General features: G+C 46.4%; 1 protein-coding gene across 2 annotated transcripts in view; it reads left to right on the top strand.

Annotated features, from left to right (window-relative positions):
• Positions 1-614: 614 nt before the first annotated feature.
• TSPAN18 (tetraspanin 18) overlaps positions 615-23,713 on the top strand; it is a 134,396-nt gene continuing 111,297 nt past the window's right edge. For both annotated transcript variants that reach the window (XM_030452178.1, XM_030452175.1), the window contains exon 1: positions 615-719. The gene's annotated coding sequence lies outside the window, so the exon portion shown is untranslated. The remainder of the gene's footprint in view (positions 720-23,713) is intronic.

Below are 23,713 nucleotides of genomic sequence, written 5' to 3'. Positions count from 1 at the left end.
CCCTTCTCACAAGCCTGGCTTCTTTGCTTGGTTTTCGTAGGCATTTTGAAAAAGCTTTTCCATCCCTCAGCCTCCTTCTTCGACTGAAGTTCCTCTGCCAGCTCTCAGTAAAGACACCGGGAAGGTGACCAGGTGACCTCCCACCTTCTCCGTCCCTTTTTTTTTTTTTTTTCCTTCTTTTGCATCCCAGGGCTCAGCCCTGGAGCACCAGAAGCCCAGGAGGTGTTACGGAGGGGTTCCCTGGAATGGGGCACCTTTCCTTCCCTCTCCTCGGGGGAAAAGGGGGGGAGCTCAAGTACGGCGAGGAGGCTCCCAAGCTGGGTTGCCCCTGGGCCACCTTCCCAGGGTACGTCCGAGCCGCCTCCGGGGCACATCCTACCCTGGACGAGTCCTCCGGTTGCCTTTGGGGCCCCACAAAGTTTTTTAGGCGACTGAGGGGGCAAAGGAGCCCGGGAGGGCTGCGCGGCTGAGGTCGGGGAGGGTGGCACTGGGCGGAGCGGTCCCGGCTGCTGGGGCCGGGCCAGGCGGACGAGCGGATCTGCGGCGGGCCGGCCGGACCGGGAGGGGAGGAGCTGAGAAAGAGGCACGGCCAGGGGTGGAGCCAGCTGGGCTGGCGGTTCTGGTGCTCCGAGCCTGCCGGGCACGGTACTGGGAGCCCAGCGCCGCCGGGAGCCGCCCGCTCCGTCTGCCCCGGGAGCCGCCGCGGGAGCCTCCTGCAGGTAACGGGACCGGGCTCGCTTCTCGGTTCTGCCCCGCAGACATTCCCAGGGGCCCCCTCAGTTGCTCGGGGAGGGGTGAGCACCCCACAGCTCTCCCGCTGCCCCGGGACCCGTGGGGTTCGGCTGAGCGCACCCGCGGGGAAGGGGATGGGGGGGGAGAGGGGGGGTTCGGCTTTTCGCCGCCGCTTTTTTGCTTCCCCGGTGGGGTACGGGAGCGCCGTGGGTCCCCGGCGGGGTGCTTGGCGTGGAAGTTTTCTCGGGGTGAAATGCCAGCCCAGCTGACAGCAAAGGAGCTGGCGGGGAGGCTGCCGCGGAGCCGGCTGAACTCGCCCCGCTGGTAACACCCCTGTGGGGTCGGGCCTCGGGGAGCCTCTCGTAGTCGGTAGCCGGGAGCGTCTGGGGTGAGCCTGCCCTCAATATTTCTGTGGTTTATTGTGTGTTTTCCCCCCTCCCCAACACCCCCGGAGCCCCTCTTACTGCAGCCGGATGTCTGGGGGCTGCAGTGCCCGGGGGGCATCTGGAGAGGTTTTGGGGTGTGCTGCCGGCATTGAAGTTTGGATGAGGATGGTGGGGGGAGTGAGTTAGCTGTGATTTTCTGCTGTCCATCCTGCTAGGAATTTCCCTTCCCCCCCCTCCCCAACACCCCTGGACCCCATTTTACTGCAGACGGATGTCTGGGGGCTGCAGTGCCCGGGGGGCATCTGGAGAGGTTTTGGGGTGTGCAGCCGGCCCTGAAGTTTGGATGAGGATGGTGGTGGTGGTGAGTTAGCCGTGATTTTCTGCTGTCCATCCCGCTAGGAATTTTCTCTCTTGCACGCTCTGTCGGTCGGCAAACTGCAATCCCGCCAGGCTGGGTCAGTCCCACTTTTTTCTTTCTAATCCGAGATTTATAGCTGCAGCAACATGTTAGCGAAGCAGCACCCCGCGGAGATGCGGGGGGTTTTATAAACTGTACACTCGGGCACTTAAAGTTCCATCATAACTTTTGGATTTAAATGTCTGCTCGCTCGCTGCAACAGCGTTGGCAGATGCATTGTGCAATTTGGGTGGTTTTCTGGGGATTGTAATTTTTTTTTTTTTTTTCTCTAGCACTTTTCTCGGCAGTTTGTAAACTCGGCTTGGGTGTCTATGGTAGGAGAAAACCTGGAGACCGTTAATAGGCTCTAGGAACGTATTTCACTGAATTTGGCTACTTGGGCAGAAGGATGCTGAGGATGGCTTGAATTGTGAGGGCACAAGCTCACCCCAACTTCTTACCAGTGGGTGGGTAAAAAGTGTGTGGAATACTTAAAAAACTGTCTTAATCCAAGTGGATGTATCCAAGCGTTTGATGGTTTCTGCCAGTAAAATGCTTATTTTGGTATTTAGTGGTGAGGTTTTTTTGTTTGTTTGTTGGATTTTTAAGGAGCGGCCGTTGTTCTGTTCAAAAGTATACAAACTGAGAGCAACTAAGATGTAATTGGGGGGGAAATAGGTGTGTTCTTTATGGTTTTCATAATTTGGGGGAAGGTTTTCAAATTCGAACGTGTAGCATAATGTACAGGTGCACTTTTTAATCTCTGCTTTCCTTAAAGTACTTGTATACTCCTGGTGATTCTGATGTTTGACCCTCCCTGGAAGGCATTTCATGTTTCTGTGTTAGTTGTGGCCGAGGCACAGCTTTTATTTGAGTAAACTAAAATCCCAAGCAATAAAACTTGCCATGAATTTTAACAGCAGCGAGGTGAGAAGAAGAAATAAAAGAACCTCAACTTTTTGGAGACCATTCCGGAGAAAAATCTCTCCAGGTGCTCCCACCTTTCCTCCAGGGTCCACCTTTCCCCAGAAATGGCTTCGATACCCAAATTCCTGGGTTTTCCTTAAACCTGGGGGACACGGGTCGTGGTTAATCCTTGGAAAAGGGGTCGGTGGAGGGGCCCCCGGGGTCGGTGTCCCAGGAGATGAAGGGGGATGCGCGGGGCGGGTGAGTGGATGGATGGGTGGGTGGGTGGGTGGGTGAGGGGCTGCTGTGGGTGATGCTGGCCGCTTCCACGAGAGGGCTTTCGTGCCGTGCCGGTGCTGCAGCATCAGCAGAGCCCCTCTGGCCGCCCCTCCTCTCCATCCCAGGTACGAGGGAGCAGAGTAAACTCCGGGGTGGCTTTGGCTGCCGGGGCAAATGTCTCATATTTCCTTTGTAAATTCCGGGGAAATCCCTCAATTTCCCTCAGGGCTGTAAGGATAAGGCACCCTGGGAAGCGCACCAGGCTTCGGTTTCCAGGGCTCACTTCAAACTTAAAAACGGATCCCAGCAACTTCATTCCTCCCCCCCCCAGTGGAAAGGGAGAGGAGGCTGAACGTGTTTTTTCTTTTCTTTTTTTTTTCCACAAAAGAGGAGTGAGGTCTTGAGTGTTTGTATCCTCGCCTCAGCTGATGGCAATGAAAAACTCTCTCTCCTGGAGTGATCTCATTTTTTTTGGCTGCTTGAACGTGTATTATACTGCTCAGGGTGGGGCTGGGCAAAAGGGAAACGGCAATCATTGTGTGCCTGTGAAAATGCTGAGCTATCCTTAAGTCCTCTGCCAAACTGCCTCTGTGTTTAATTCGAATAATTCCATGCATGCAGCACTGCAGGGCTGCTTTAAAAGCTAGGAAACTGTGTCTCTAACGCTGCAGTTCATAAAACATGAGTAACAGCTGGTTTGGTGACTTGATTTTGTTTCTTCTTGAAATAACCAAGTTGACAGCTTCAGACAGGTCGAATGCCCCCTGTTAAACCTTTGTTTTTGCATCCTGTAGCTAATTGTGGCACACAGAACCAAGAAATCCAACTCCTCCTCTGCTGCAGCATCTCGATGGGGAGGCCTCCAAACCACCTCACCCTGTGGAGCTGCTCCCCAACAGCAAATCATAGAATTGTAGAATTGGCTGGGTTGGAAGGGACCTCAGAGATCATCAAGTCCAACCCTTGATCCACTCCCGTTGCAGTTCCCAGCCCATGGCACTGAGTGCCACATCCAGTCTCTTTTGAAATATCTCCAGACACGGAGAATCCACTACTTCCCTGGGCAGCCCATTCCAATGGCTGATCACCCTCTCCATAAAGAAATTCTTTCTAATCTCCAACCCAAACCTCCCCTGGCACAACTTGAGACCCTGCCCTCTTGTCTTGCTGAGAGTTGCCTGGGAAAAGAGCCCAACCTCCCCCTGGCTCCAACCTCCTTTCAGGGAGTTGTAGAGAGTGATGAGGTCTCCCCTGAGCCTCCTCTTCTCCAGGCTGAACACCCCCAGCTCCCTCAGCCTCTCCTCATAGGGTCTGTGCTCGAGTCCCTTCACCAGCCCAGTTGCCCTAGTTGCCCAAATGATGGTGAACAAACTTGGATTTCTCCCAAACCAGGTCTATCCCGTGTGCTTGCTGCCCTCTTGGTGTTCCCTCAGCATTATGGCTCAGCAAGTAAAAGAGAGAGGGCCTGCACAGCTGTTGGGGTTGTATTTTCCCTCCTTTTAGCACCTTTTATCTTGCTTTAATCTATCCCAGGTTGGATACTGTAGGCAGTTGAAGCAGAGCCATCTCATGCTTTGATGTGTGGGGTTTTTGGTTTGTTTTTTTTTCTTGGCTTTAGCATCTCGTTCTCTTGCTGGTTGTGTGGGTTTTTTTTGGTTGGTTGGTTTTGATTTGTTGTTGTTGTTTTGGTTTTTTTTTTCAAAGTTAGGTTGCTCTCTTCCCACCCAACCTCCCTGACCGAAAAAGATGGGAGCAGAGGAGGCAAAAAAAGCGACTTAATTTTTCTGAATGGGTTTTCTTGCTTTGCTGCTGCTTTCTGTAAGATCTCTTGGTAATTAAAATATTATGACTACCCTTATGGTAGCCCTTCACGTGTGGCAAGGATCCTAATTTGACGTCAGTGCAAAAATACTGGTTTCTGGCATAAGGGCAGATGACATTTTATCAGCTAGTGCATGCCCATTCTTTTTTATTATTTATTTTTTCTTTTAAACCACAGTGCTAAGGCCATATGGGCAGATAATGAGTTTAAGATGATAAACAGCTTACAGATTTGCCCAAATAAAGGACTTTCTTCCTAGAAGACACGTTTTCCTTTAAAATAAATAATGCAGTTCCTGTGTTTTTATTTAATTATCTCGAGCCCTGTCTGTTCTCACCAGGCTGCAGGAAAACAGATGCAACTGCTCTGGGAACAGAAGCTACTGAATTTATGGGGCCGTGGGTCTGAGAGGAGGAAGGACTTCAAAAGAAAAGTTCAGATGCTAAAAAAACTGTGACTTAAGGTATCTAAATAGGCAGATGGTGGCCCATGTTGTATTTGGAGAGCTTTGTGAGCTACTGTATCATTCTTGACATCTTGAAGATGAGTCAGTGCACGAGGTGGTAGTGGGTACAAGGTCTGTTTGAGAGCTAAGATTAAACCAGGTGAATATCTCTCCTCTCTGCTAATCCTGAGGCAGTGTTTGTCTGGGGGTACTGCTGCAAAATAAACCCTACTTTTGATTTTTCCAGTGTTTTTAACTCAGCTTGGTATAAATTTCGTGGTTGGTTTTTAAACCACTAATAAATTAAAATAAATGTTAAAATAAATTTTATTTATCAAGAAAATTGAGGGAAAGATTTTTTTGATCCGTTTTTTCCTGTTGGTTTCTGAGGGGAAAAAAAAGCCACCAGTAGCACAGTGAGGGCTGGGAATAACTTGCTTTGGGAAGCAGTGGTCTTTGGCTGTCATTTTAAAATAGTGACTTAAAAACCAAGCAGTCTGTTTTCATGAAAGCTCAAAGCCTGTGTAGCTCTTCCCCATGATTCTTAGGAATCTTGCTCAGGAGCTGAAATTGCTCATTCCCTTTCAGTCTATGTTTTAGGAGTTCTCTATTTATTTTTTTTTTCCTTGGAATTGACCCTGAATCTTAATTTGAGGCAGCAAAGGAAGGCAAAAGGTTGTACAGAAAAATCCTGTCGAGGCTATTCCATTCTTCCTTGGGGTGCTTATTGCTCCTTAAACTTCTTTTAAAATTTGGTGGTGTCTTTTGCCTCCCTTCCCACCATTTCTCAGCCCTGGGATGCCTGCTGGACTTTAATTGTATTTCATATGAGGAGATTATCCATATATATATATATTATCCAGAGGCTGAGAGAGCTGGGGTTGTTGAGGCTGGAGAAGAGGAGGCTCAGGGGAGACCTCATCACTCTCTACAACTCCCTGAAAGGAGGTTGGAGCCAGGGGGGGTTTGGGCTCTTTTGCCAGACGACTTTCAACAAGACAAGAGGGCAGGGTCTCAAGTTGTGCCAGGGGAGGTTGAGGTTGGATATTAGAAAGAATTTCTTTACAGAGAGGGTGATCAGGCATTGGAATGGGCTGCCCAGGGAAGTAGTGGATTCTCTGTGTCTGGAGCTATTTAAAAAGAGCCTGGATGTGGCACTCAGTGCCATGGGCTGGGAACTGCAACGGGAGTGGATCAAGGGTTGGACTTGATGACCTGTGAGGTCCCTTCCAACCCAGCCAATTCTATGATTCTATGATTCTATATCTAAAGCTTTGCTTTTTGATGGTCACTGCTCTCTCCTTTGCTACTGAGCTGACAGCAGAGTTGCATTTGGCCATACCCTTGCCTGTGACTGCCCAGTTCAGAATTCCTCTCTTTTCTTCCCTTCTTTTGCTGCTCTTAGCAGGCTTGAGTTTCCAGGGATGAGTTGCCCTCCCCCTTTTTTCCAAAGGATGGAATTCAGTACCCATCAAATAACAGATGGGACTTTTTTCTTCCCTTTCTCCCACCAAACTCTTGCTGGGGAGCATTTAGCAGCTGCCTTGTTGTTTCTAGTTTCTGTCTTGGGCTAATTTATTAAATTATTGGGCTAATTTAGTATAAATTGCCTGAGCCTGCTGAAAGAAGTGGCCATAGGAAGGCAGTGCATTGGTCTTCTTGCTGTTACCACCACCAGATGCTAAACCAGTTTGTCAGCATCTTCTTGTTGATTTTTTTTTTTTTTTTTTTTTGCACAGATCAGATATCAAGATTTTTTTCACTCTTGCAAAACTTCCTCAGCTGGGATTCACCTCTGCACATCTCCCACCTTCTGTTCTCCAGGAAAGGGCTTGAAGGATTGCCAGGTTCCCAAAGTTTGGAAGCAGCAACTGCTTTTCCAGGGCAGTGGGGCTGTGCTGGAGGTGCTGCCTTTCATTGGTTTTCTGGGATAGAGGCAGAGAGAGGCTCCAGTCTCCTAGGGAGTTGTAGATGTGGCATTTGTGGATATGAATTTGCTTCTGAAGACATCCTGATACAGGGAACCCCAAGTGACCAGAAATCCCATGAGGATGCTTCTTCTTTGGTGGCTTGAGACTTGGTTTGCAGAACACACAGTGGACATGGCATGGAAATTCAGGGTATCCCTTGGGTGGCATTTTGCCCTTCCAAAATTCAGTCAGAAGAAAGGCAAAACTAGTATCTAGTATCTCTGTCATCTCAGAGGTGATGGAAGTGGGTTTTTGGCTACCTGTTTTTAGTACAGGTCTTGTTTCTGCATAGGATCCCTCATATCTATGTGGTCACTCAAAAAAAGAGATTCCAATGAATGGTAATTCTTATTGTCACTTGGGGTTTGTTTTTTGTTTTGTTTTGGAGGTTTTTTGGCCATCAGGATGTTCCCTTTGCTATATATTAACTGAAGAAACCTGTTGTAAAACAGAAGCTTCCACCTGCTTGAGATATAAATTCAAAGCTTACTGTAGAAAATAATATACCCAAATGAAATTCAGGTTTTTTTTAGGCCAGGGATGCCACTTAAGGAACAAAGAGAGGATGCATTTGATGAAGGAACTAGTGCTGAACTGCGTGTTATCCATGTGCTTGGGGCTGTGACTTGTTACAGGGTCTGTGTGGTTTTGTCAAACTGGGGTTTAGGTCCGAGTTTGTTCAGCTTAGATGTTGATGGATGGGGTTTAGTTAGTTCATGGCTGTTCCTGACCTTCTTGTCTCTTTCAGTTATTTGGAGCATAGTCATGTGAGAAAGGGACTTTTTCTTGTTTGTGTGATGCCTAGGTGGGAACTTGCCCTAATTACTCTTCAGAAAGCAGTGTAAGGAGCCTCCTCTTTAGCCCTGGCTCCTGTGATGTTAGGTGTCAGGTCACAGTCTTACCCATGGGTGTTGATCCTGGGGAAATGGAACTGAACCATGCTGCTAACATGAAAAGTCATATAGTAGAAGATAAAATAATCTTGTATGCTTTCAAACTTCTCACTTGAGTCATAAGCAGTTGTTTGGGGTTTTTTGTGATAGAACAAGAAGGACTGGATTCAAGCTGCAGCAGGGTAGGTTTAGACTGGACATTAGGAAAAAAAATTCACAGACAGAGTGGTCAGACACTAGAATAAGCTGCCCAGGGAGGTGGTGGAGTCCCCATCCCTGGATGTGTTTAAGGGTTATTTAGATGTGGTGTTGGGGGGGGGATGTGGCTTAGGGATGATGGTTGGACTCTGATTCCAAGGATCTTTTCCAACCTGAAAGATTCTGTGATTTAAATACACTTTATACCATCCCAGATGGCTGGAAAACCAACAAGAGAGATGAGTGAAGTGAGGTCTGGGAGCACATGGTGATTTGTTGCCTCGAGGTCAGGGCTCAGAAGCCTTGGCTCCAGCTCAGATTGTGTAGAATGTCCCCAAATTCCAATTGTGTCCCCAATTTCCAGGAGTGACTTCTTTCTGCTGCTCAGAAGGAGGCTCAGCACTGAAGCTGTGATGCCAGCAGCTTTTTTTTTTTGTGGCCCAGTGCCCAGTTTGAAGAAGGGTGCTTTTGGTCTTGTTGCAATACATACATATTCCTGACCCTGTTTAATCTGTTGGATTTCATCTCTTGGGGTATTTTTAGCGTTATTATGGAAACAGTTACTATATTTACTCCTGGTGTGTGGCAGTCTGCTGGGAGGGAGTTTTAAAGCAATAAAGGTTGCACTAAATGCTGGTGTCTCCACTTCTTGGGGAGAAAGGGGCTAAATGAGCTGACTGGCAATTTGCCTTTTCTTGAGACCTGAAATGGAACACAAGGTGCTGGGAAAGCAGTGCCAGGGGTTGCTCTTGGCTCCCTTGATGCCTCATTGCATTTCCTAGGCGAGTTAAGAAAACCAGATCATTTTGTGCAGAGGAAGCTGATGCCTGTCCTGGGCTGGTTCCTCAGGTCTGCTGAGCACCTGCTTCATAGAATCATAGAATTGGCTGGGTTGGAAGGGACCTCAGAGATCATCAAGTCCAACCCTTGATCCACTCCCGCTGCAGTTCCCAGCCCATGGCACTGAGTGCCACATCCAGGCTCTTTTGAAATATCTCCAGACACGGAGAATCCACTACTTCCCTGGGCAGCCCATTCCAATGGCTGATCACCCTCTCCATAAAGAAATTCTTTCTAATCTCCAACCTAAACCTCCCCTGGCACAACTTGAGACCCTGCCCTCTTGTCTTGCTGAGAGTTGCCTGGGAAAAGAGACCAACTCCCCCCTGGCTCCAACCTCCTTTCAGGGAGTTGGAGAGAGTGATGAGGTCTCCCCTGAGCCTCCTCTTCTCCAGGCTGAACACCCCCAGCTCCCTCAGCCCTTCCTCACAGGACTTGTGCTGGATCCCTTCACCAGCCTGGTTGCCCTTCTTTGGACCTGCTCCAGCACCTCAATCTCCTTCCTGAGCTGAGGGGCCCAGAACTGGACACAGGACTCAAGCTGTGGCCTCCCCAGGGCTGAGTACAGGGGCAGAATCCCTTCCCTGGACCTGCTGGCCACGCTGTTCCTGAGCCAGGCCAGGATGCCATTGGCCTTCTTGGCCACCTGGGCACACTGCTGGCTCATGTTCACCTTCCTGGCAATCCAGACTCCCAGGTCCCTTTCTGCCTGGCTGCTCTCAGCCACTCTGTGCCCAGCCTGTAGCTCCCCATGGGGTTGTTGTGGCCAAAGTGCAGGACCCGGCACTTGGCCTTGTTGAACCTCATCCCGTTGGAATCAGCCCAACTCTCCAGTCTGTCCAGGTCCCTCTGCAGAGCCCTCCTGCCTTCCAGCTGATCCACACTCCCGCCCAGCTTAGTGTCATCTGCAAACTTGCTGATGATGGACTCAATCCCTTGATCTAAATCATCACTAAAGATATTAAACAGAACTGGGCCCAACACTGATCCCTGGGGGACACCACTAGTGACCGGCCGCCATTTTGATGCAGCCCCGTTCAGCACCACTCTCTGGGCCCGGCCCTCCAGCCAGTTCCTAACCCAGCACAGAGTGCCCCTGTCCAAGCTGTGGGCTGACAGCTTTTTCAGGAGAATGCTGTGGGAAATGGTGTCAAACGCTTTGCTGAAGTCCAGGTAGACTTCTCATGGAAGTCCCTGGTACCTCTGGGTGCCTTTCAGATGAACTTTTATAAACTCTGTGAGAGAGTGGCATGGAAATTCAGTGGCTTTTTGGAATGGCTGTCACTGTCATCACCCTCGTTGATGAAGCAACAAGGATTATTTCTGCAGCTGGTTGGAAGCAGAATGCCTTTTGATGTAATTCTTGCTTATAATAATTGGTTTTTAAGAGGGGTGGGCTTTGGATCTAATGTGTTTTTGAGCTGCTTGCTGCCCCTCATTGCTGTGAATGTCAGAGGGGATGCCCAGAGCTGCTCAGGATGAGGTTCTTGTTTTGTGTTCAGCAAAGCTTTTGCTTCTGATGAAGCACAGACATTTAACAGGGGTCTTCTGGTCTTGCACAAAGCTGTTTTTTCAGAATAACGTGCAGGAAAACCTGAGAGCTAGTTCTGGAAATGCTTGAGGCACAATGCTGGAAGCACCAAGAGATCTCTTTTTTGACCTCTGCTTGGCTTTGGCAGCCTGAGAACTGGCACTGTAATACCTTGCTGGGGTGATGATGAATGGCTCTGTGTGCACAGGCTTGGAAAAAAAACCTTCCAAACAGAGAAAGATTTCAGCTTACAGTGATGCTTTGCCAATCAAAAACTGATTCTTGTATTTTAAATGCTAAGGGAAGCATCAGTTGGGAGCAACAGTCTGAGATTCAGAAAGAAGAGCTTGCAAGAGACTGGCTGTATTGAAAAGGCTTTTTTGTTTGTTTTTTAGGTTTTTTTTTTAGTTTTGTGTCTTTTTCAAATTTATTTTAATTTATTTTTTTTAATTTTGTCTTCCCTCTTCACTGAAAGGAGCAGAGGGCTTCCTGGTAGGGCTTGGTAAGGAGCAGTCAGGGTTGATTTTTAAAAATATTAATTTTTTTTAATGCTGATGCAGATAGTTCCAGGTTTCCATTGGATTTCTTGTAGTATTCCTGGGATATGATGCTCTTTGGGAAGAGCTTGGAAGCTCTGCATTGACCTTGGGGAGCAATGGGCACTGGGAGGGGGGGGGTTGGATTCTGACTCCCAAATTCTGTCACCAGTTTTACTGCTCTGAACAGGGAGGTGCAAAGGCAATGAGGTCGGGGTGCTGGGGAAGTTGGGGTGCTGTTCTGAGCATCTTTTTCACCAGGTGTGAAAATGAAGGCAGAACATGGGTGTGCTGAACACCCTGGGTAGCTCAGGGAAGTGTCCTGGAACTGTGAAGTATCCTGGGTTGCTTTTGGGAAATGGGAATGTTTAGAAAGGTGGAAGGCCCAAGCTTGTATCTCTTTTTTAGGGAAGTACTTTTGGTACTTTTTTAGGGAAGTACCAACTGGGAGTCCTCTTGGGCCAAAAAGGTTGGTGGGAAAGAAGAGGAATTTGCCTACGAGGGAGGACCTGAGGGAGAATTATGCCTCATTCTTGTGTTTTACACAAAGTATAAATGGATTTCCTTGCAGCTTTGTAAATAACCTGTCCAAGGCTGTTTCTTTCCCCCCTCATACCACAGGGTGATGTAGTTACATTTCCTTTTGTTGTTTTTCCAGTTACTTCCCCCCCCACATCCCCCACACCCCAAACCTTACTTTTTATGATTAAAGATCCAGTCTTTTAAGATATACCAAAGCCTCGTGTTAATGCTCAGAAGATCTCTTATGGGGAACAGTTCTGATTAGACACTGAGGAATTCTTTAATTCCTTTCATACTTCTTACTATTAGGAGCATTTTGTTGATAAGAGGTGTGACTTCTTTTCCCTTGCTCTTCCTACTTTTCCTTTGGCTCCCCTCCTCCCCAGGCACTGTAATAATTCTTTATGCTCTCCTGTTGCCTTCTAGAAACTTGGTTCCTGCTTTCTTTTATCTCTCCCAGCGCTCAACGAAGGCTTAAAAATAATAAATATTAATAATAGGGCTTTTTGAACCATCAGGTTCTTTGCAACTGGAGCTCACCTTTTCCTGCTGCTTATCCCTTATTAAAAGTAGCTCTAAGCTGCAGGTTGTAGCTGTAATAATTTCTGCAGCAGTGGCTGGGAATGTGACAAGCAGAGGATTAGAGCTCCAGGTGGGGACGTGGAAGCAGGAGCAAGGACCCTCCAAGGCACAGAGATGTTGTTTCAATTGAAATATTCCTAGCAATAAAAGAAAAGAAGGCACAAAATGTAGCGTGGCATCAGAGCTATTTCTCTCGATTAGCCTTCTTACACAGGTTTCCACAGAGTGTCACTGACCCAGATGGGATAATCCTGGATTATTGCACATCAAACCTTGTGTTTAGAAGGGGGAAAGCATTATTTTTTTTTTTCTGGAGAGCATGGTTTAAGGAGGCTTTGCATTTCAGGGTGCTTTCCAAGCCAATTTATAAGAAGTGTCTCAAAGCAGCAAGCCCAACTGAGGTTCATCTGTGATATTACTGTGGTTTTTTTTTCTTTTTATTCCTCCTGCAGACAGCTTTAACTCTTTCCTTAGAGCTACAGAAAGAGGAAGATGCTCTCTGTATCTCTGTATAAAGTTGTCCATGTAATATAATGGCCAGGCTCCAAACTTCTACCATTCAGGCACCTTCTGGGACATCAGCACCACTTTAAGTGTCTCAAATCACCCAGACTGAGGCATGAATCAAGTAAACAGGGATGGAGGGTGTGAGGTTTTCCCACCTCACCTCCTTTCCTCTGTTAAGGACACCAGCATCTGGTTTAGTAGAAGAAGAGAGAATCCTGAGGTGTCAGGGCAAACATCAGGAATCCTTTTTTTTTTTTTTTTCTTCTACCCAATGTTGGCTGCTCAGTACTTCAGGGAAGGGAGCAGAACCTCTGTGGATGGGTTGCTCCCAGGTTTATGTCTCCAGCAGGAACCACACCAGTTACTACCCGAGGCTCAGACTGGTTGGGAGTTTTTCAAGGAAATTATTTGCTTGCAGAAAAATGCTGATTTATTGAAACCCATCCTGCTTTTGTGGGAAAGGGCTGGTCTCCACTCAGGGCTCCTTGGGTGAATTTCTTGTATTTGGGGTGGAATTTCTTAGTCAAAATGGAGATGCCAGTTAGGAGCCAAGGGGTTTGGGTTTTTTCACCTAAGCTGTCACAAATCCAAACCAGGGTCCTGGAAGCATCTCCTAACCACAGGACTGCTGCAGATTGTGTGGGTTTTTTGCATGAAGGATTCCAAGGTGGATTCCAAAACTCTGAAGTCAAAACCTCTCAGTCTGGAGGAAGGTGGTGACATAAGAAAGTTCTCATCCAGCTGTGTCCCCCTCAATGGCCTTATTGCCCTTCCTTGCTCATTTTGCACCCCTGGATTGTGTTCTCCATTGGGGCATCCCTGGATGTGTTCTCCAGAGAGGGGAATGAAGAATCTTTAGAGACCTTGGCAGAAGACTCAGCACATCAGTCACAGGAGGGGAGTGACTGACCCTGAGGCACTGCAGCAAATTTTTGGCAAGAGTCAAGGCTGTGCAAGGCTATAATAGCTCCCCAAGCCCTGCTTTCTCTGAGGAATATGATTAGAAAAGCAGCTTAAGTAGCCAAGGAAAATATAGCAGTGCTGATATGTCTGTGCCTGGGTCATTGGTGTTGGGCAGGGTATGAAAAATAATGCTCAGGGCAAGATAGGCACTTGTTGGAACAGGATGGAAAACTCTCCTGCTGGTTTGGTTGCAGGAAGCTCAGGGCTAGCACATACTTTCAGTCATGGGACTTTCTTCCAGTTTTTCTCTATTTTAATGGAGAGGAAAGTGGTCCCTTCTTTGTCCTCTCTTAATTCTCCATGGAGAGTGAAGAGGTAACAGGAAGGAAGGAGGAGGGGATCTGAGGTGACCTGAGGTATTTGGGCTCTGTGGGTGCTCTCTGCATTATTGGAACCCCTGGACCTGGTTATTCCATCCAGCTGAAGCCCTTGTGCTGCTTGGCTATCCAAGAGGGAGCTTGGATACAGAAGCTTTCTCTGTTCCTAATGGGATTGCAAAACCAAGGCGCTTGCTTTTCCTTTGTGTGTTGCTCCTCTTTTTTAAAAAAGAAGGCCAAAAAAAGGCTTGAGGGGATGTTGAAGCTTCTTCATTGCCTAGGCAAAGACAAAACATTCCCCTCGAAGGCAAAACATTCTGGGCCCTTGCTGTGTATTTGAGTTTTCAGTAATAGGAGTTTCCTGTTCTGGGGCCGTGCATCCTCAGATGGTCTCTGCTCACCTCTTTTAAGAAGCCTTTTGCTCATCCTGTGGTACATGAGAAGTCTGAGTTTGCCTTTTTTGGTTTTACCCCTCCTTCAAGTTAAAATCAGAGGCATTAATTGTGTTCCTGGCACACGGAAACGTGGGCCAGCAGAAAACCTGAAGTAGTGGGAGGCAGAACCAGGATCTCCATGGAGCTGCCTGGGGTTGCAGCACACAAAGGAACCCAAAGGACATTTAACTCTGGAACTCCTGTAATGTCAAAGCACTCCTGGATTTGGGATGCTCTCCCCTGTGTGTGTGTTCCTATGTGTGTTTAAAAGAACAAAGGAAAACACCCAGAGCCTTTTTTTTTTGGTGCTAAGTGGGCAATACTTCTCACATATTAGATGACAATCGTCTCTATTTTTTTCCCCCCCCCCACATAAAATTGATCTAAGAAAAGAAAATATTGCTCTGAAATCAATCAAGTCTGAGTCTTCTATCTTTGACTGAAATATCAGCAGATTTCTGCCTCTTTCTTCTTCTGGATATAGTCATCAAAGGAACCTCTAAGGGAACTTGTAAGAGGCTGATTGCTTTGGTTCTGTAGATTTGGTTCTTTTTTTTGGTGCTAAGTGGGCAATACTTCTCAAATATTAGATGACAGTCATCTCTAGGTTTTTTTCCACATAAAATTGATCTAAGAAAATATTGCTCTGAAATCAATCAAGTCTGAGTCTTCTATCTTTGAAATATCAGCAGATTTCTGCCTCTTTCTTCTTCTGGATATAGTCATCAAAGGAACCTCTAAAGGAACTTCTAGGAGGCTGATTGGTTCTGTAGATCCCCAGGAGAAGGAAGGGAAGCTGCTGCTCTTATTCAGAGGCTTAGGCTGTGCTGTTAATAAGTGACATTTGGGAAGAATATGGGACCTTTTCAAGGGCTGGACTGTTTGCTTGCAACATTCAGCTTCCATTTTATAGCTTGTGAATGATGAGACTTCTTTGCATCTATTTCACACCCATGTTCTGTACGTTTGTTGAGCATCCTTAAATTATCAAGAAACCAATTGTCCTGGTTTGGGCCAGGATAAAGGTGATTTTCTGTCTTGTACTTTTTGCTTTCAGCTCAGTCTCTTGTAAGTAGTTGCGTTTGCTGAAATTAACAGCAAGTTTCTCAGTCAGTGTGTGCTTCTAGGACTGATAACACTTGATGTTTATAGTTACTGCTAGAGACTGGTGTGCAGAGCCAAGGGCACTGCTCAGCTCTGAGGAACATTTTACCCTCCAGAAGGAATAAAGAGGTCCCACCTGCAGCCTCCTTTGGGGAGGAACGGACAAGATAGATGCCAGAATTGACCAAACAGAGGATTCCATCCCATACACCTCATACTCAGGATAAATTTGAGGCATCACGAGGGCCGAGCCAGATCTTTTCTGGATTTCTAGATTTCCAGACTTCTGGATTTCCTGATTTCCTGCTTCCCTTCCTTCACCCGGCATCCTGGAAGGATCCCGTCCGTTCGTTTGCCTGTGCTCCTGATCCGTGCCAGCCCATATCTGTGTGTTCCTGCCTCCAGCTCCTGACTGCTGCCGACTCCAGGATTCCAGCCTGGACTTTCCCAGGGCTGCCCTGCAGCCTCGGTGGTGACGTGAGAGTTATTGGGGGAAAGGAGGGAGGAATGTGGTATCCATTTTCCTGTATATTTGTATATATTTAGTAATTTTTTCCTACTTATCATTACTGTTCATTAAAGTTGTGTAGTTTAGTTTCCAACCCATCAGTCTCTCTCCCTTATTCTCTCTCCTTTCTTTATCAAGGAGGAGAGAGAGATTAATAGAGAGCGTCTGTTATTCAGTTTAATTTCCGAGCCAGTGTTAAACCCTGACACCAATTGAACTTGATTGAAGACTTCACCCTTTTCCTCTGAATCAGGGATGGAGAACTGGAAAAAAAAAAAAAAAAAAGTCAGGTTAGCATGAAAGAAAATTCCAGGAAGTTGAGAACTTCCATGTAGGGTTTGCAAATTTGTCCTGCTGACAGACACTGGGATGATGTTGTAGAGGGTTTGCCAGAACCCAGATCATGCCCCAGCCATCCTATGGGACTTGTTTGCCAAGTCCTTTCTGTGGCTGGAGCTGTGTTCCTGTGGCCTTGTCCATCAAGGATTTGTCATAAAAAGCTGAAGGAGCCCAAAAAGAGCTGGATCTGCTCCATCCATGGAGTGGATCTGCCACCCTTGCATCCGTAGTGCACATCTGGGATGTGAAGCTGGAATCTTGGATTCTTTAGGAAGTGCCACACTATGGAGTGTGCCCAAACATTGATTTTTAAAATATATTGTGATTAAATGTAAGAAGGGCTAAATCTGTCCATCCAGCACCCTGTGCACAAGACTTGACACTTCCTTGGCCTTTCCTGTAACATGAAGCTGGAATCTTGGATTCTTTTGGAAGTGCCACACTATGGAGTGTGCCCAAACATTGATTTTTAAATGGAATATAATTAAATGTAGGAATGGCTAAATCTGTCCACCCAGCACCCTGTGCACAAGACTTGACACTTCCTTCTCCTTTCCTGTAACATGAAGCTGGAATCTTGGATTCTCTAGGAAGTACCACACTATGGAGTGTGCTCAAACACTGATTTTTAAAATATATTCTGATTAAATGTAAGAAGGGCTAAATCTGTCCACCCAGCACCCTGTGCACAAGACTTGACACTCCCTTGTCTTTTCCTGTAATATTCTTGGATTCTTTTGGAAGTGCTCCAGTATGGGGTGTGCCCAAACATTGATTTTTAAATGGCATATGATTAAATGCAAGAAGGGCTAAGTCTGCCCATCCAGTACTGGAGATATCAAATCTTGTGCATGGGGAGTTACTTCCTTCTCCTTTCCTCTGCTGCCATCCCTGATCTTTTTATTTTGCCATGAATTCAGGCAAGGAAAGTGAGGATTTGTCCAGCCACTCTGTGTTTTAGCAAGGAGGTGGTAGAAGAGGTGCAGTTGCTGGAACTGCTGAGAAGGAAATTGTCACCCTTCCAGTAAGTGTAAATGCATCTGGGAGAGGATTCCCATGGCTCAAAGCATTCCTTGTTGTGTGTGCACTCCCAAACAGAACTGGGAGGCTGACTGGGGGATACTGAAGCATCCCAGCACACTGGAGTGAACAACTTGGGCAGGCAGCTGAAGTATCCATGAGCCCAGCAGAATAAATCAGTTGCTCAGCATCTTTCTGGCTGATGTGGCTTCTCTGGTTTGGGTCCTGGTGTTTGCCCATCACTTGTTTATCCAGTTTTCCTGGGGTCCACCTTATCTGGACATCTCCCAGCTGCAAATGGATTGTGTCTTTGTAGTAATTTTTTTTTCTTTTCTTTTTTGGGGAGGGTGGTGGTGGCAGAGAATCCAGAGTCACTCTTTCTTCCTTCACGGTACCTATCCAAATTTTGCTTTTAGGAAAGATATCTTAGGTGTAAAAAGAGGAGGGGATATATCTTCATCAACGACTTGGATGAGGGTATAGAATGTACCCTCAGCAAGTTTGCTGATGACACTAAGCTGGGAGGAGTGGCTGACACACCAGAAGGCTGTGCTGCCATTCAGAGAGACTTAGACAGGCTGGAGAGTTGGGCAGGGAGAAACATGATGAAATTCAACAAGGGGAAGTGTAGAGTTTTGCATTTGGGGAAGAACAACCCGATGTCCCAGTATAGGTTGGGGGCTGACCTGCTGGAGAGCAGCGTAGGTGAAAGAGACCTGGGGGTCCTGGTAGACAAGAGGATGACCATGAGCCAGCAATGTGCCCTTGTGGCCAAGAAGGCCAATGGCATCCTGGGGTGCATTGGAAAGGGTGTGGTTAGTAGGTCAAGAGAGGTTCTCCTCCCCCTCTATTCTGCATTGGTGAGGCCGCACCTGGAGTATTGTGTCCAGTTCTGGGCCCCTCAGTTCAAGAAGGACAGGGAAGTGCTTGAAAGAGTCCAGCGCAGAGCTACTAAGATGATTAAGGGAGTGGAACATCTCCCTTATGAGGAAAGGCTGAGGGAGCTGGGTCTCTTTAGTTTGGAGAAAAGGAGACTGAGGGGTGACCTCATCAATGTTTTCAAATATGTAAGGGGTGAGTGTCAGGGAGATGGAGTTAGGCTCTTCTCAGTGGTGACCAGTGATAGGACAAGGGGTAATGGGTGTAAATTGGAGCACAGGAGGTTCAAGTTGAATATCCGGAAAAATTTTTTTCCTGTAAGGGTGACAGAGCCCTGGAACAGGCTGCCCAGGGGGGTCGTGGAGTCTCCTTCACTGGAGACATTCAAAACCCGCCTGGACACGTTCCTATGCGAAGTGCTCTAGGTGGCCCTGCTCTGGCAGGGGGGGTTGGACTAGATGATCTTTCGAGGTCCCTTCCAACCCCAAGGATTCTATGATTCTATGATTTCTCACAATATAGGAAGATTTTATGGTGTTAATTGTGCATTTTCTAGATTTGGGTAGAAAACCCTTTCTGAAATGAATCTCTCTTTGTGGGTTGGTTTGGTTTTATTTTGACTGAGGACTGAGAAGGGTTGTTTAGTGAAGTTGTTTGTAATCAAGAAAAGAAGATTTTCTGAGGTTTTGCAAGGAGTTGGAGGGCATAAGTTTTACCTCAGCCAAACTAGTCAGTATTTTATGATTTGGGATATGCAGTAAAGTGTGGAAGACTGCAGGTCACAGCCCTGGGGTCTGAGCCTCCTGGTTTTTGCCATCATCCTGCAGTGCCCTCACTCTTGCTTTCTTCTGTATGCCAACTTTTGGCCTGTTACACTTTATTTGGAGTCTGCACATGTTTGTAAAAAGCATTTTCTTTTTCAACAGACTTTTTTTTCAGACTGTTCCCCCCCCCCAAAAAAAAAAGAAAAAACAAAACCCCAAAAAACCCCACAACTGTATTAGTGGAGAGCATATAATCAGGTCTAATAATCCTTAAGAAGTTAGGAATTCTTTGGGTTCCTAGCCATTTAGTGGTATCTGAGGAGTAGTAGTAGCAGTAGTGGTTCCCTACCATTTAGTGGTATCTGAGGAGTGGGGTGTATCTGAGGAGGAGTCCTGAAGCCTTTTCCTCTTCTCACTGCAGCAATTTCAGCCCAAGCAGGGAGGGAGATTTCTGTTTTCTCTGCCCTGAGGCTCTCCTGGGTGCTTCCTTGAGAAAGTGATTTGCTTTGGAGTTGTTAAAAAGGCTGAAAAAAAAAAATTATAAATAAACCCAACCCAGACTTCCCAGGCACAGGTGTGGAGCTGCTGAGCATCCCTGCCAATTGTGGAGTTCCAAAAAAAAAAAATAAAATAAAAAAAAAAAAAAAAAAAAAAAAAAAAAAAAAAAAAAAATCAGAGCTTTCCTCTTGGGATTGGAATAGTGTTCAAAAGTTCAGCCTGGCTCCTTGGGTAAGAGCTCAAGTCTCTGAGCTTGTGCTGAATCAGGGTCAAAGTTTTTTAGTTTGTTCATCCCTCAGAGATGCTGAGCACCTTCTGTGGCAGCTAAAAGTAGTGAGAGCTTTGTGTGTGCTCAGCATTTGGGAAGGAAAACTGTGACTCTGCTGTGAGCTGGGATGCACAGAAAGCCAGAACCTTTTGGGTAGTTGCAGTACCCAAGATGATGCCCCTGTAGTTGTTTCTTAATTAAACCCCAGACACTTTTCATGGCTTCTCTTGAACTTCAGGACTTTTCTTGACTATCTCTGAGACTTTGAGCCTTGGCAGCTCCTTGGAGCTTTCTCTGAAGGTATTAAGGGGAGGAAAACCAGTTGGTTGGCTCAAGCTGAGGAGGAGAGGCTGGGCTTGAAGGATTTATCTCAGTGGAATAAATTTTAAAGCCTTTTTGCTCTCTATGTGTGGAAAGCTATCAAAATGCTAATGGTTCTGCTGCCTTTTTTTAACCCTTTCAACAGATGGAGCTCTTGGGAGGGAGGAGAGGATGATGTTACTCAACAGCAAGAGGAGAGTCCAGCCAGAATTTCAGGAGCTTTTCATCTGGTAGCCACAACTTTAGTGATAAGGAAGAAGGATGCACTCATTATTTGGACAGACTAATTCTATAAGCTCAGTTGAGCCAACCTGTTAAAAAAAAATCATAAAAAAAAATACCAAAAGTTGGAACCAGTTGCTGTGGCTGGATGAATCCTGCAGCCCCTTCCTGGGGTGAGCCAGGCTGGAGGCTTGGTGCTTTCTCAGCTATTTTCTGGGACAAAAACTGATGCTGCTGGGCTGGTTAGGTCTTCTCTGGAGGCAAGCAGAGGAAGGATCCTTCTCTGGGGATACTGTTTGTATCTGGAACTTGTGTTCCATTTATTTAGGGTTTAGGCTGAGCTGTTTACATGTTAGAAGTGTCTTGTGCAGCTCTACAGAGGTTCTGTTCATGCTGTGACTGGGAGCCAGGTAACTACTTGGAGAACTGGTGATATAAATAACCAAAATTGTGAGTGTTATTAAACCCCTGAGACTCAGTTATTCCTTCTAGCAATGGGTCTGTCAGCACTTATCTGTTTCATCAGGACTAGCCAAGCAATTCCAGCCCCCAGGAGAGCCTGAATCAGGGTTATCTTTGCCATTAAGGTTGTGGCTTTCAGGTTCCAATGAATCCTCTCTGTTTTGGTTTGCCTTTTTTCTTTAAGGCATATTTACTGTTAAATATTTGCTCCCAGCTTATTTTCTATCTTGAAAGCTTCAGTGTTTCCCATTCTGCTTGCCAACACCGAGGGGCAGGAACAAGGGCAGGGAGCATTAAACAGGATTTCTGCAGGGATTTATTTAGGGTTGGTACAGGAGGACATCAGCTGGAGGGAGGTGGAGGGGTTGGGTAGCTGTGAAAGGCTGGGATAGGCTTTTCCTTTCCCATTCCATGAGGAATTGCTTTGCTTGGAGCATCCTAAGCTAGATTGGATAGGACACTGGGGAAATCAGCTTTAGGGGAAGCTGGTTTAACTTGGGTTTTTCTCAATTATATCAAGGTCTGGCTGGTGCATTAGTGCACTTAAGCACAGGGAGATTTGTGACAGCTATAGTGTGTAGGTTGACCATGATTTTTAGCAATTTTATATTTTTTTGAGATGGTGTGTGTGTGTATTTATATATTTGGAAAAAGGAATAACTCATTCCCGCCTCCTCCTCTTCCCTCACCCTTTGAATTTTTCCCAGCATGGACAGTTTGTTTTCCATGTCTTATATTGCATGGGAGTCTGGCTTGCCAGGAAGCTGAACATGAGCCAGCAGTGTGCCCAGGTAGCCAAGAAGGCCAATGGCATCCTGGGCTGGATCAGGAACAGCGTGGCCAGCAGGTCCAGGGAAGGGATTCTGCCCCTGTGCTCAGCCCTGGTGAGGCCACAGCTTGAGTCCTGTGTCCAGTACTGGGCCCCGCAGTTCAGGAAGGAGATTGAGGTCCTGGAGCAGGTCCAAAGGAGGGCAAGCAGGCTGGTGAAGGGACTCGAGCACAGATCCTATGAGGAGAGGCTGAGGGAGCTGGGGCTGTTCAGCCTGGAGAAGAGGAGGCTCAGGGGAGACCTCATCACTCTCTACAACTCCCTGAAAGGAGGTTGGAGCCAGGGGGGGGTTGGGCTCTTTTCCCAGGCAACTCTCAGCAAGACAAGAGGGCAGGGTCTCAAGTTGTGCCAGGGGAGGTTTAGGTTGGAGATTAGGAAGAATTTCTTTATGGAGAGGGTGATCAGACATTGGAATGGGCTGCCCAGGGAAGTAGTGGATTCTCTGTGTCTGGAGATATTTAAAAGGAGACTGGATGTGGCACTGAGTGCCATGGGCTGGGAACTGCAGTGGTACTGGATCAAGGGTTGGACTTGATGATCTCTGAGGTCCCTTCCAGCCCAGCCAGTTCTATGATTCTATGATGACTCTTCTCTCTCTTCTTTAGCTATTGTAAACCATACCTTCAAGTAAAAAAAAAAAATTACTCCCCTGAAATGTTTGTCATTTCTGGAAAAGAAATCTAATTCCCCTTTCCCATCTCAAGAGTTCCTTGATCTCTTGCATGAAGTTTATTTTGCTGAATCTTGAAAATTTCAGCTTGGTTTAGTGTGCCACTGCTTGTTTGGCAGACAAAAGTCTCAAACTTTGCAGTTTCTGGTGGTTTTTCTGGGTATATAAAGAGAAAGGAGCCTGAACTGTATTCTGCCAGCACAACCCCACAACAGGAAGGGACTGGCAGTGAGCAAAGGAGGATTTAGAGGAATTGGTGGATGTGTTTTATCAACCTCATTCTGTGGTTAAGGGTGCAGTTCAACTCCTAGGATTAAATGCTAAACACACAAACAAATCCTCCAGTAGTTCTGAAGAAAGGTGCCATCAGAGTGGGGCTCTTTGGAGGAGCCTGTGCAGCAGGTTGCTGGGAAGGGTGTTTCATGGGAAGGTTTTTGATTTATTTAGGGGTGACTTGGGAGAATAATTCTTGTGCAGAGGAGAATAGGAATATCTTTTTTCTTTTCTTTTCTTTCCTTTCTTTTTTTTCCTTTTTTTCTTTTTCTTTTCTTTTTTTTTTTTTTTTTCTTTTTTTTTCCTTTCTTTTTTTCCTCTCCTTTTTTCCTTTCCTTTTTTCCTTTCCTTTTTTCCTTTCCTTTTTTCCTTTCCTTTTTTCCTTTCCTTTTTTCCTTTCCTTTTTTCCTTTCCTTTTTTTCCTTTCCTTTTTTCCTTTCCTTTTTTCCTTTCCTTTTTTCCTTTCCTTTTTTCCTTTCCTTTTTTCCTTTCCTTTTTTCCTTTCCTTTTTTCCTTTCCTTTTTTCCTTTCCTTTTTTCCTTTCCTTTTTTCCTTTTCCTTTTTTTCCTTTCCTTTTTTTCTTTTTTCTTTCCTGGTTTTCTTCTGGTTTTCTTCTGGTTTTCTTCTGGTTTTCTTCTGGTTTTCTTCTGGTTTTCTTCTGGTTTTCTTGTTTTTCCTTTTCCCTCTCCTTTTCTCCCTCTCCTTTTCTCCCTCTCCTTTTCTCCCTCTCCTTTTCCCCCTCTCCTTTTCCCCCTCTCCTTTTCCCCCTCTCCTTTTCCCCCTCTCCTTTTCCCCCTCTCCTTTTCCCCTTCTTCCCTTCTTCCCTTTTCCCCTTCTTCCCTTTTCCCCTTCTTCCCTTTTCCCCTTCTTCCCTTTTCCCCTTCTTCCCTTTTCCCCTTCTTCCCTTTTCCCCTTCTTCCCTTTTCCCCTTCTTCCCTTTTCCCCTTCTTCCCTTTTCCCCTTCTTCCCTTTTTTTTTCCCCTAAAGCCCTAATTTAACATTCTGTTGACTGAATGAAAAAAAGGAAGTAGCTGAACTGCTGATTGTCAAACCCCACAGTTTAAAACTCACAAGTTGCCATTCCAGTCCTGTTGGCTTTGTTGGATATTTTGCTGGATATTCCAGGTTTCATTGCAGCAGTAATTATTTCCCCCAGGAAGCTTTGGCTTTTCCTGTTCCCAAGACTAAAGACACCTTGCCCCAGGATATGCACCAGCACAGTGTGTAGGACACCCTCTGGGAAAGGAGAAGTCTTGGGTTCAGATGTTGGCTTGAATTTAGTCAAAAAGGGTAAAT

The sequence above is a fragment of the Calypte anna genome, chromosome 5A, assembly GCF_003957555.1.
Source record: "Calypte anna isolate BGI_N300 chromosome 5A, bCalAnn1_v1.p, whole genome shotgun sequence".
Classification (NCBI taxonomy): domain Eukaryota; kingdom Metazoa; phylum Chordata; class Aves; order Apodiformes; family Trochilidae; genus Calypte; species Calypte anna.
The sequence above is the reverse complement of the archived record's forward strand: the minus strand, read 5'-3'. Positions and strand labels throughout refer to the sequence as shown.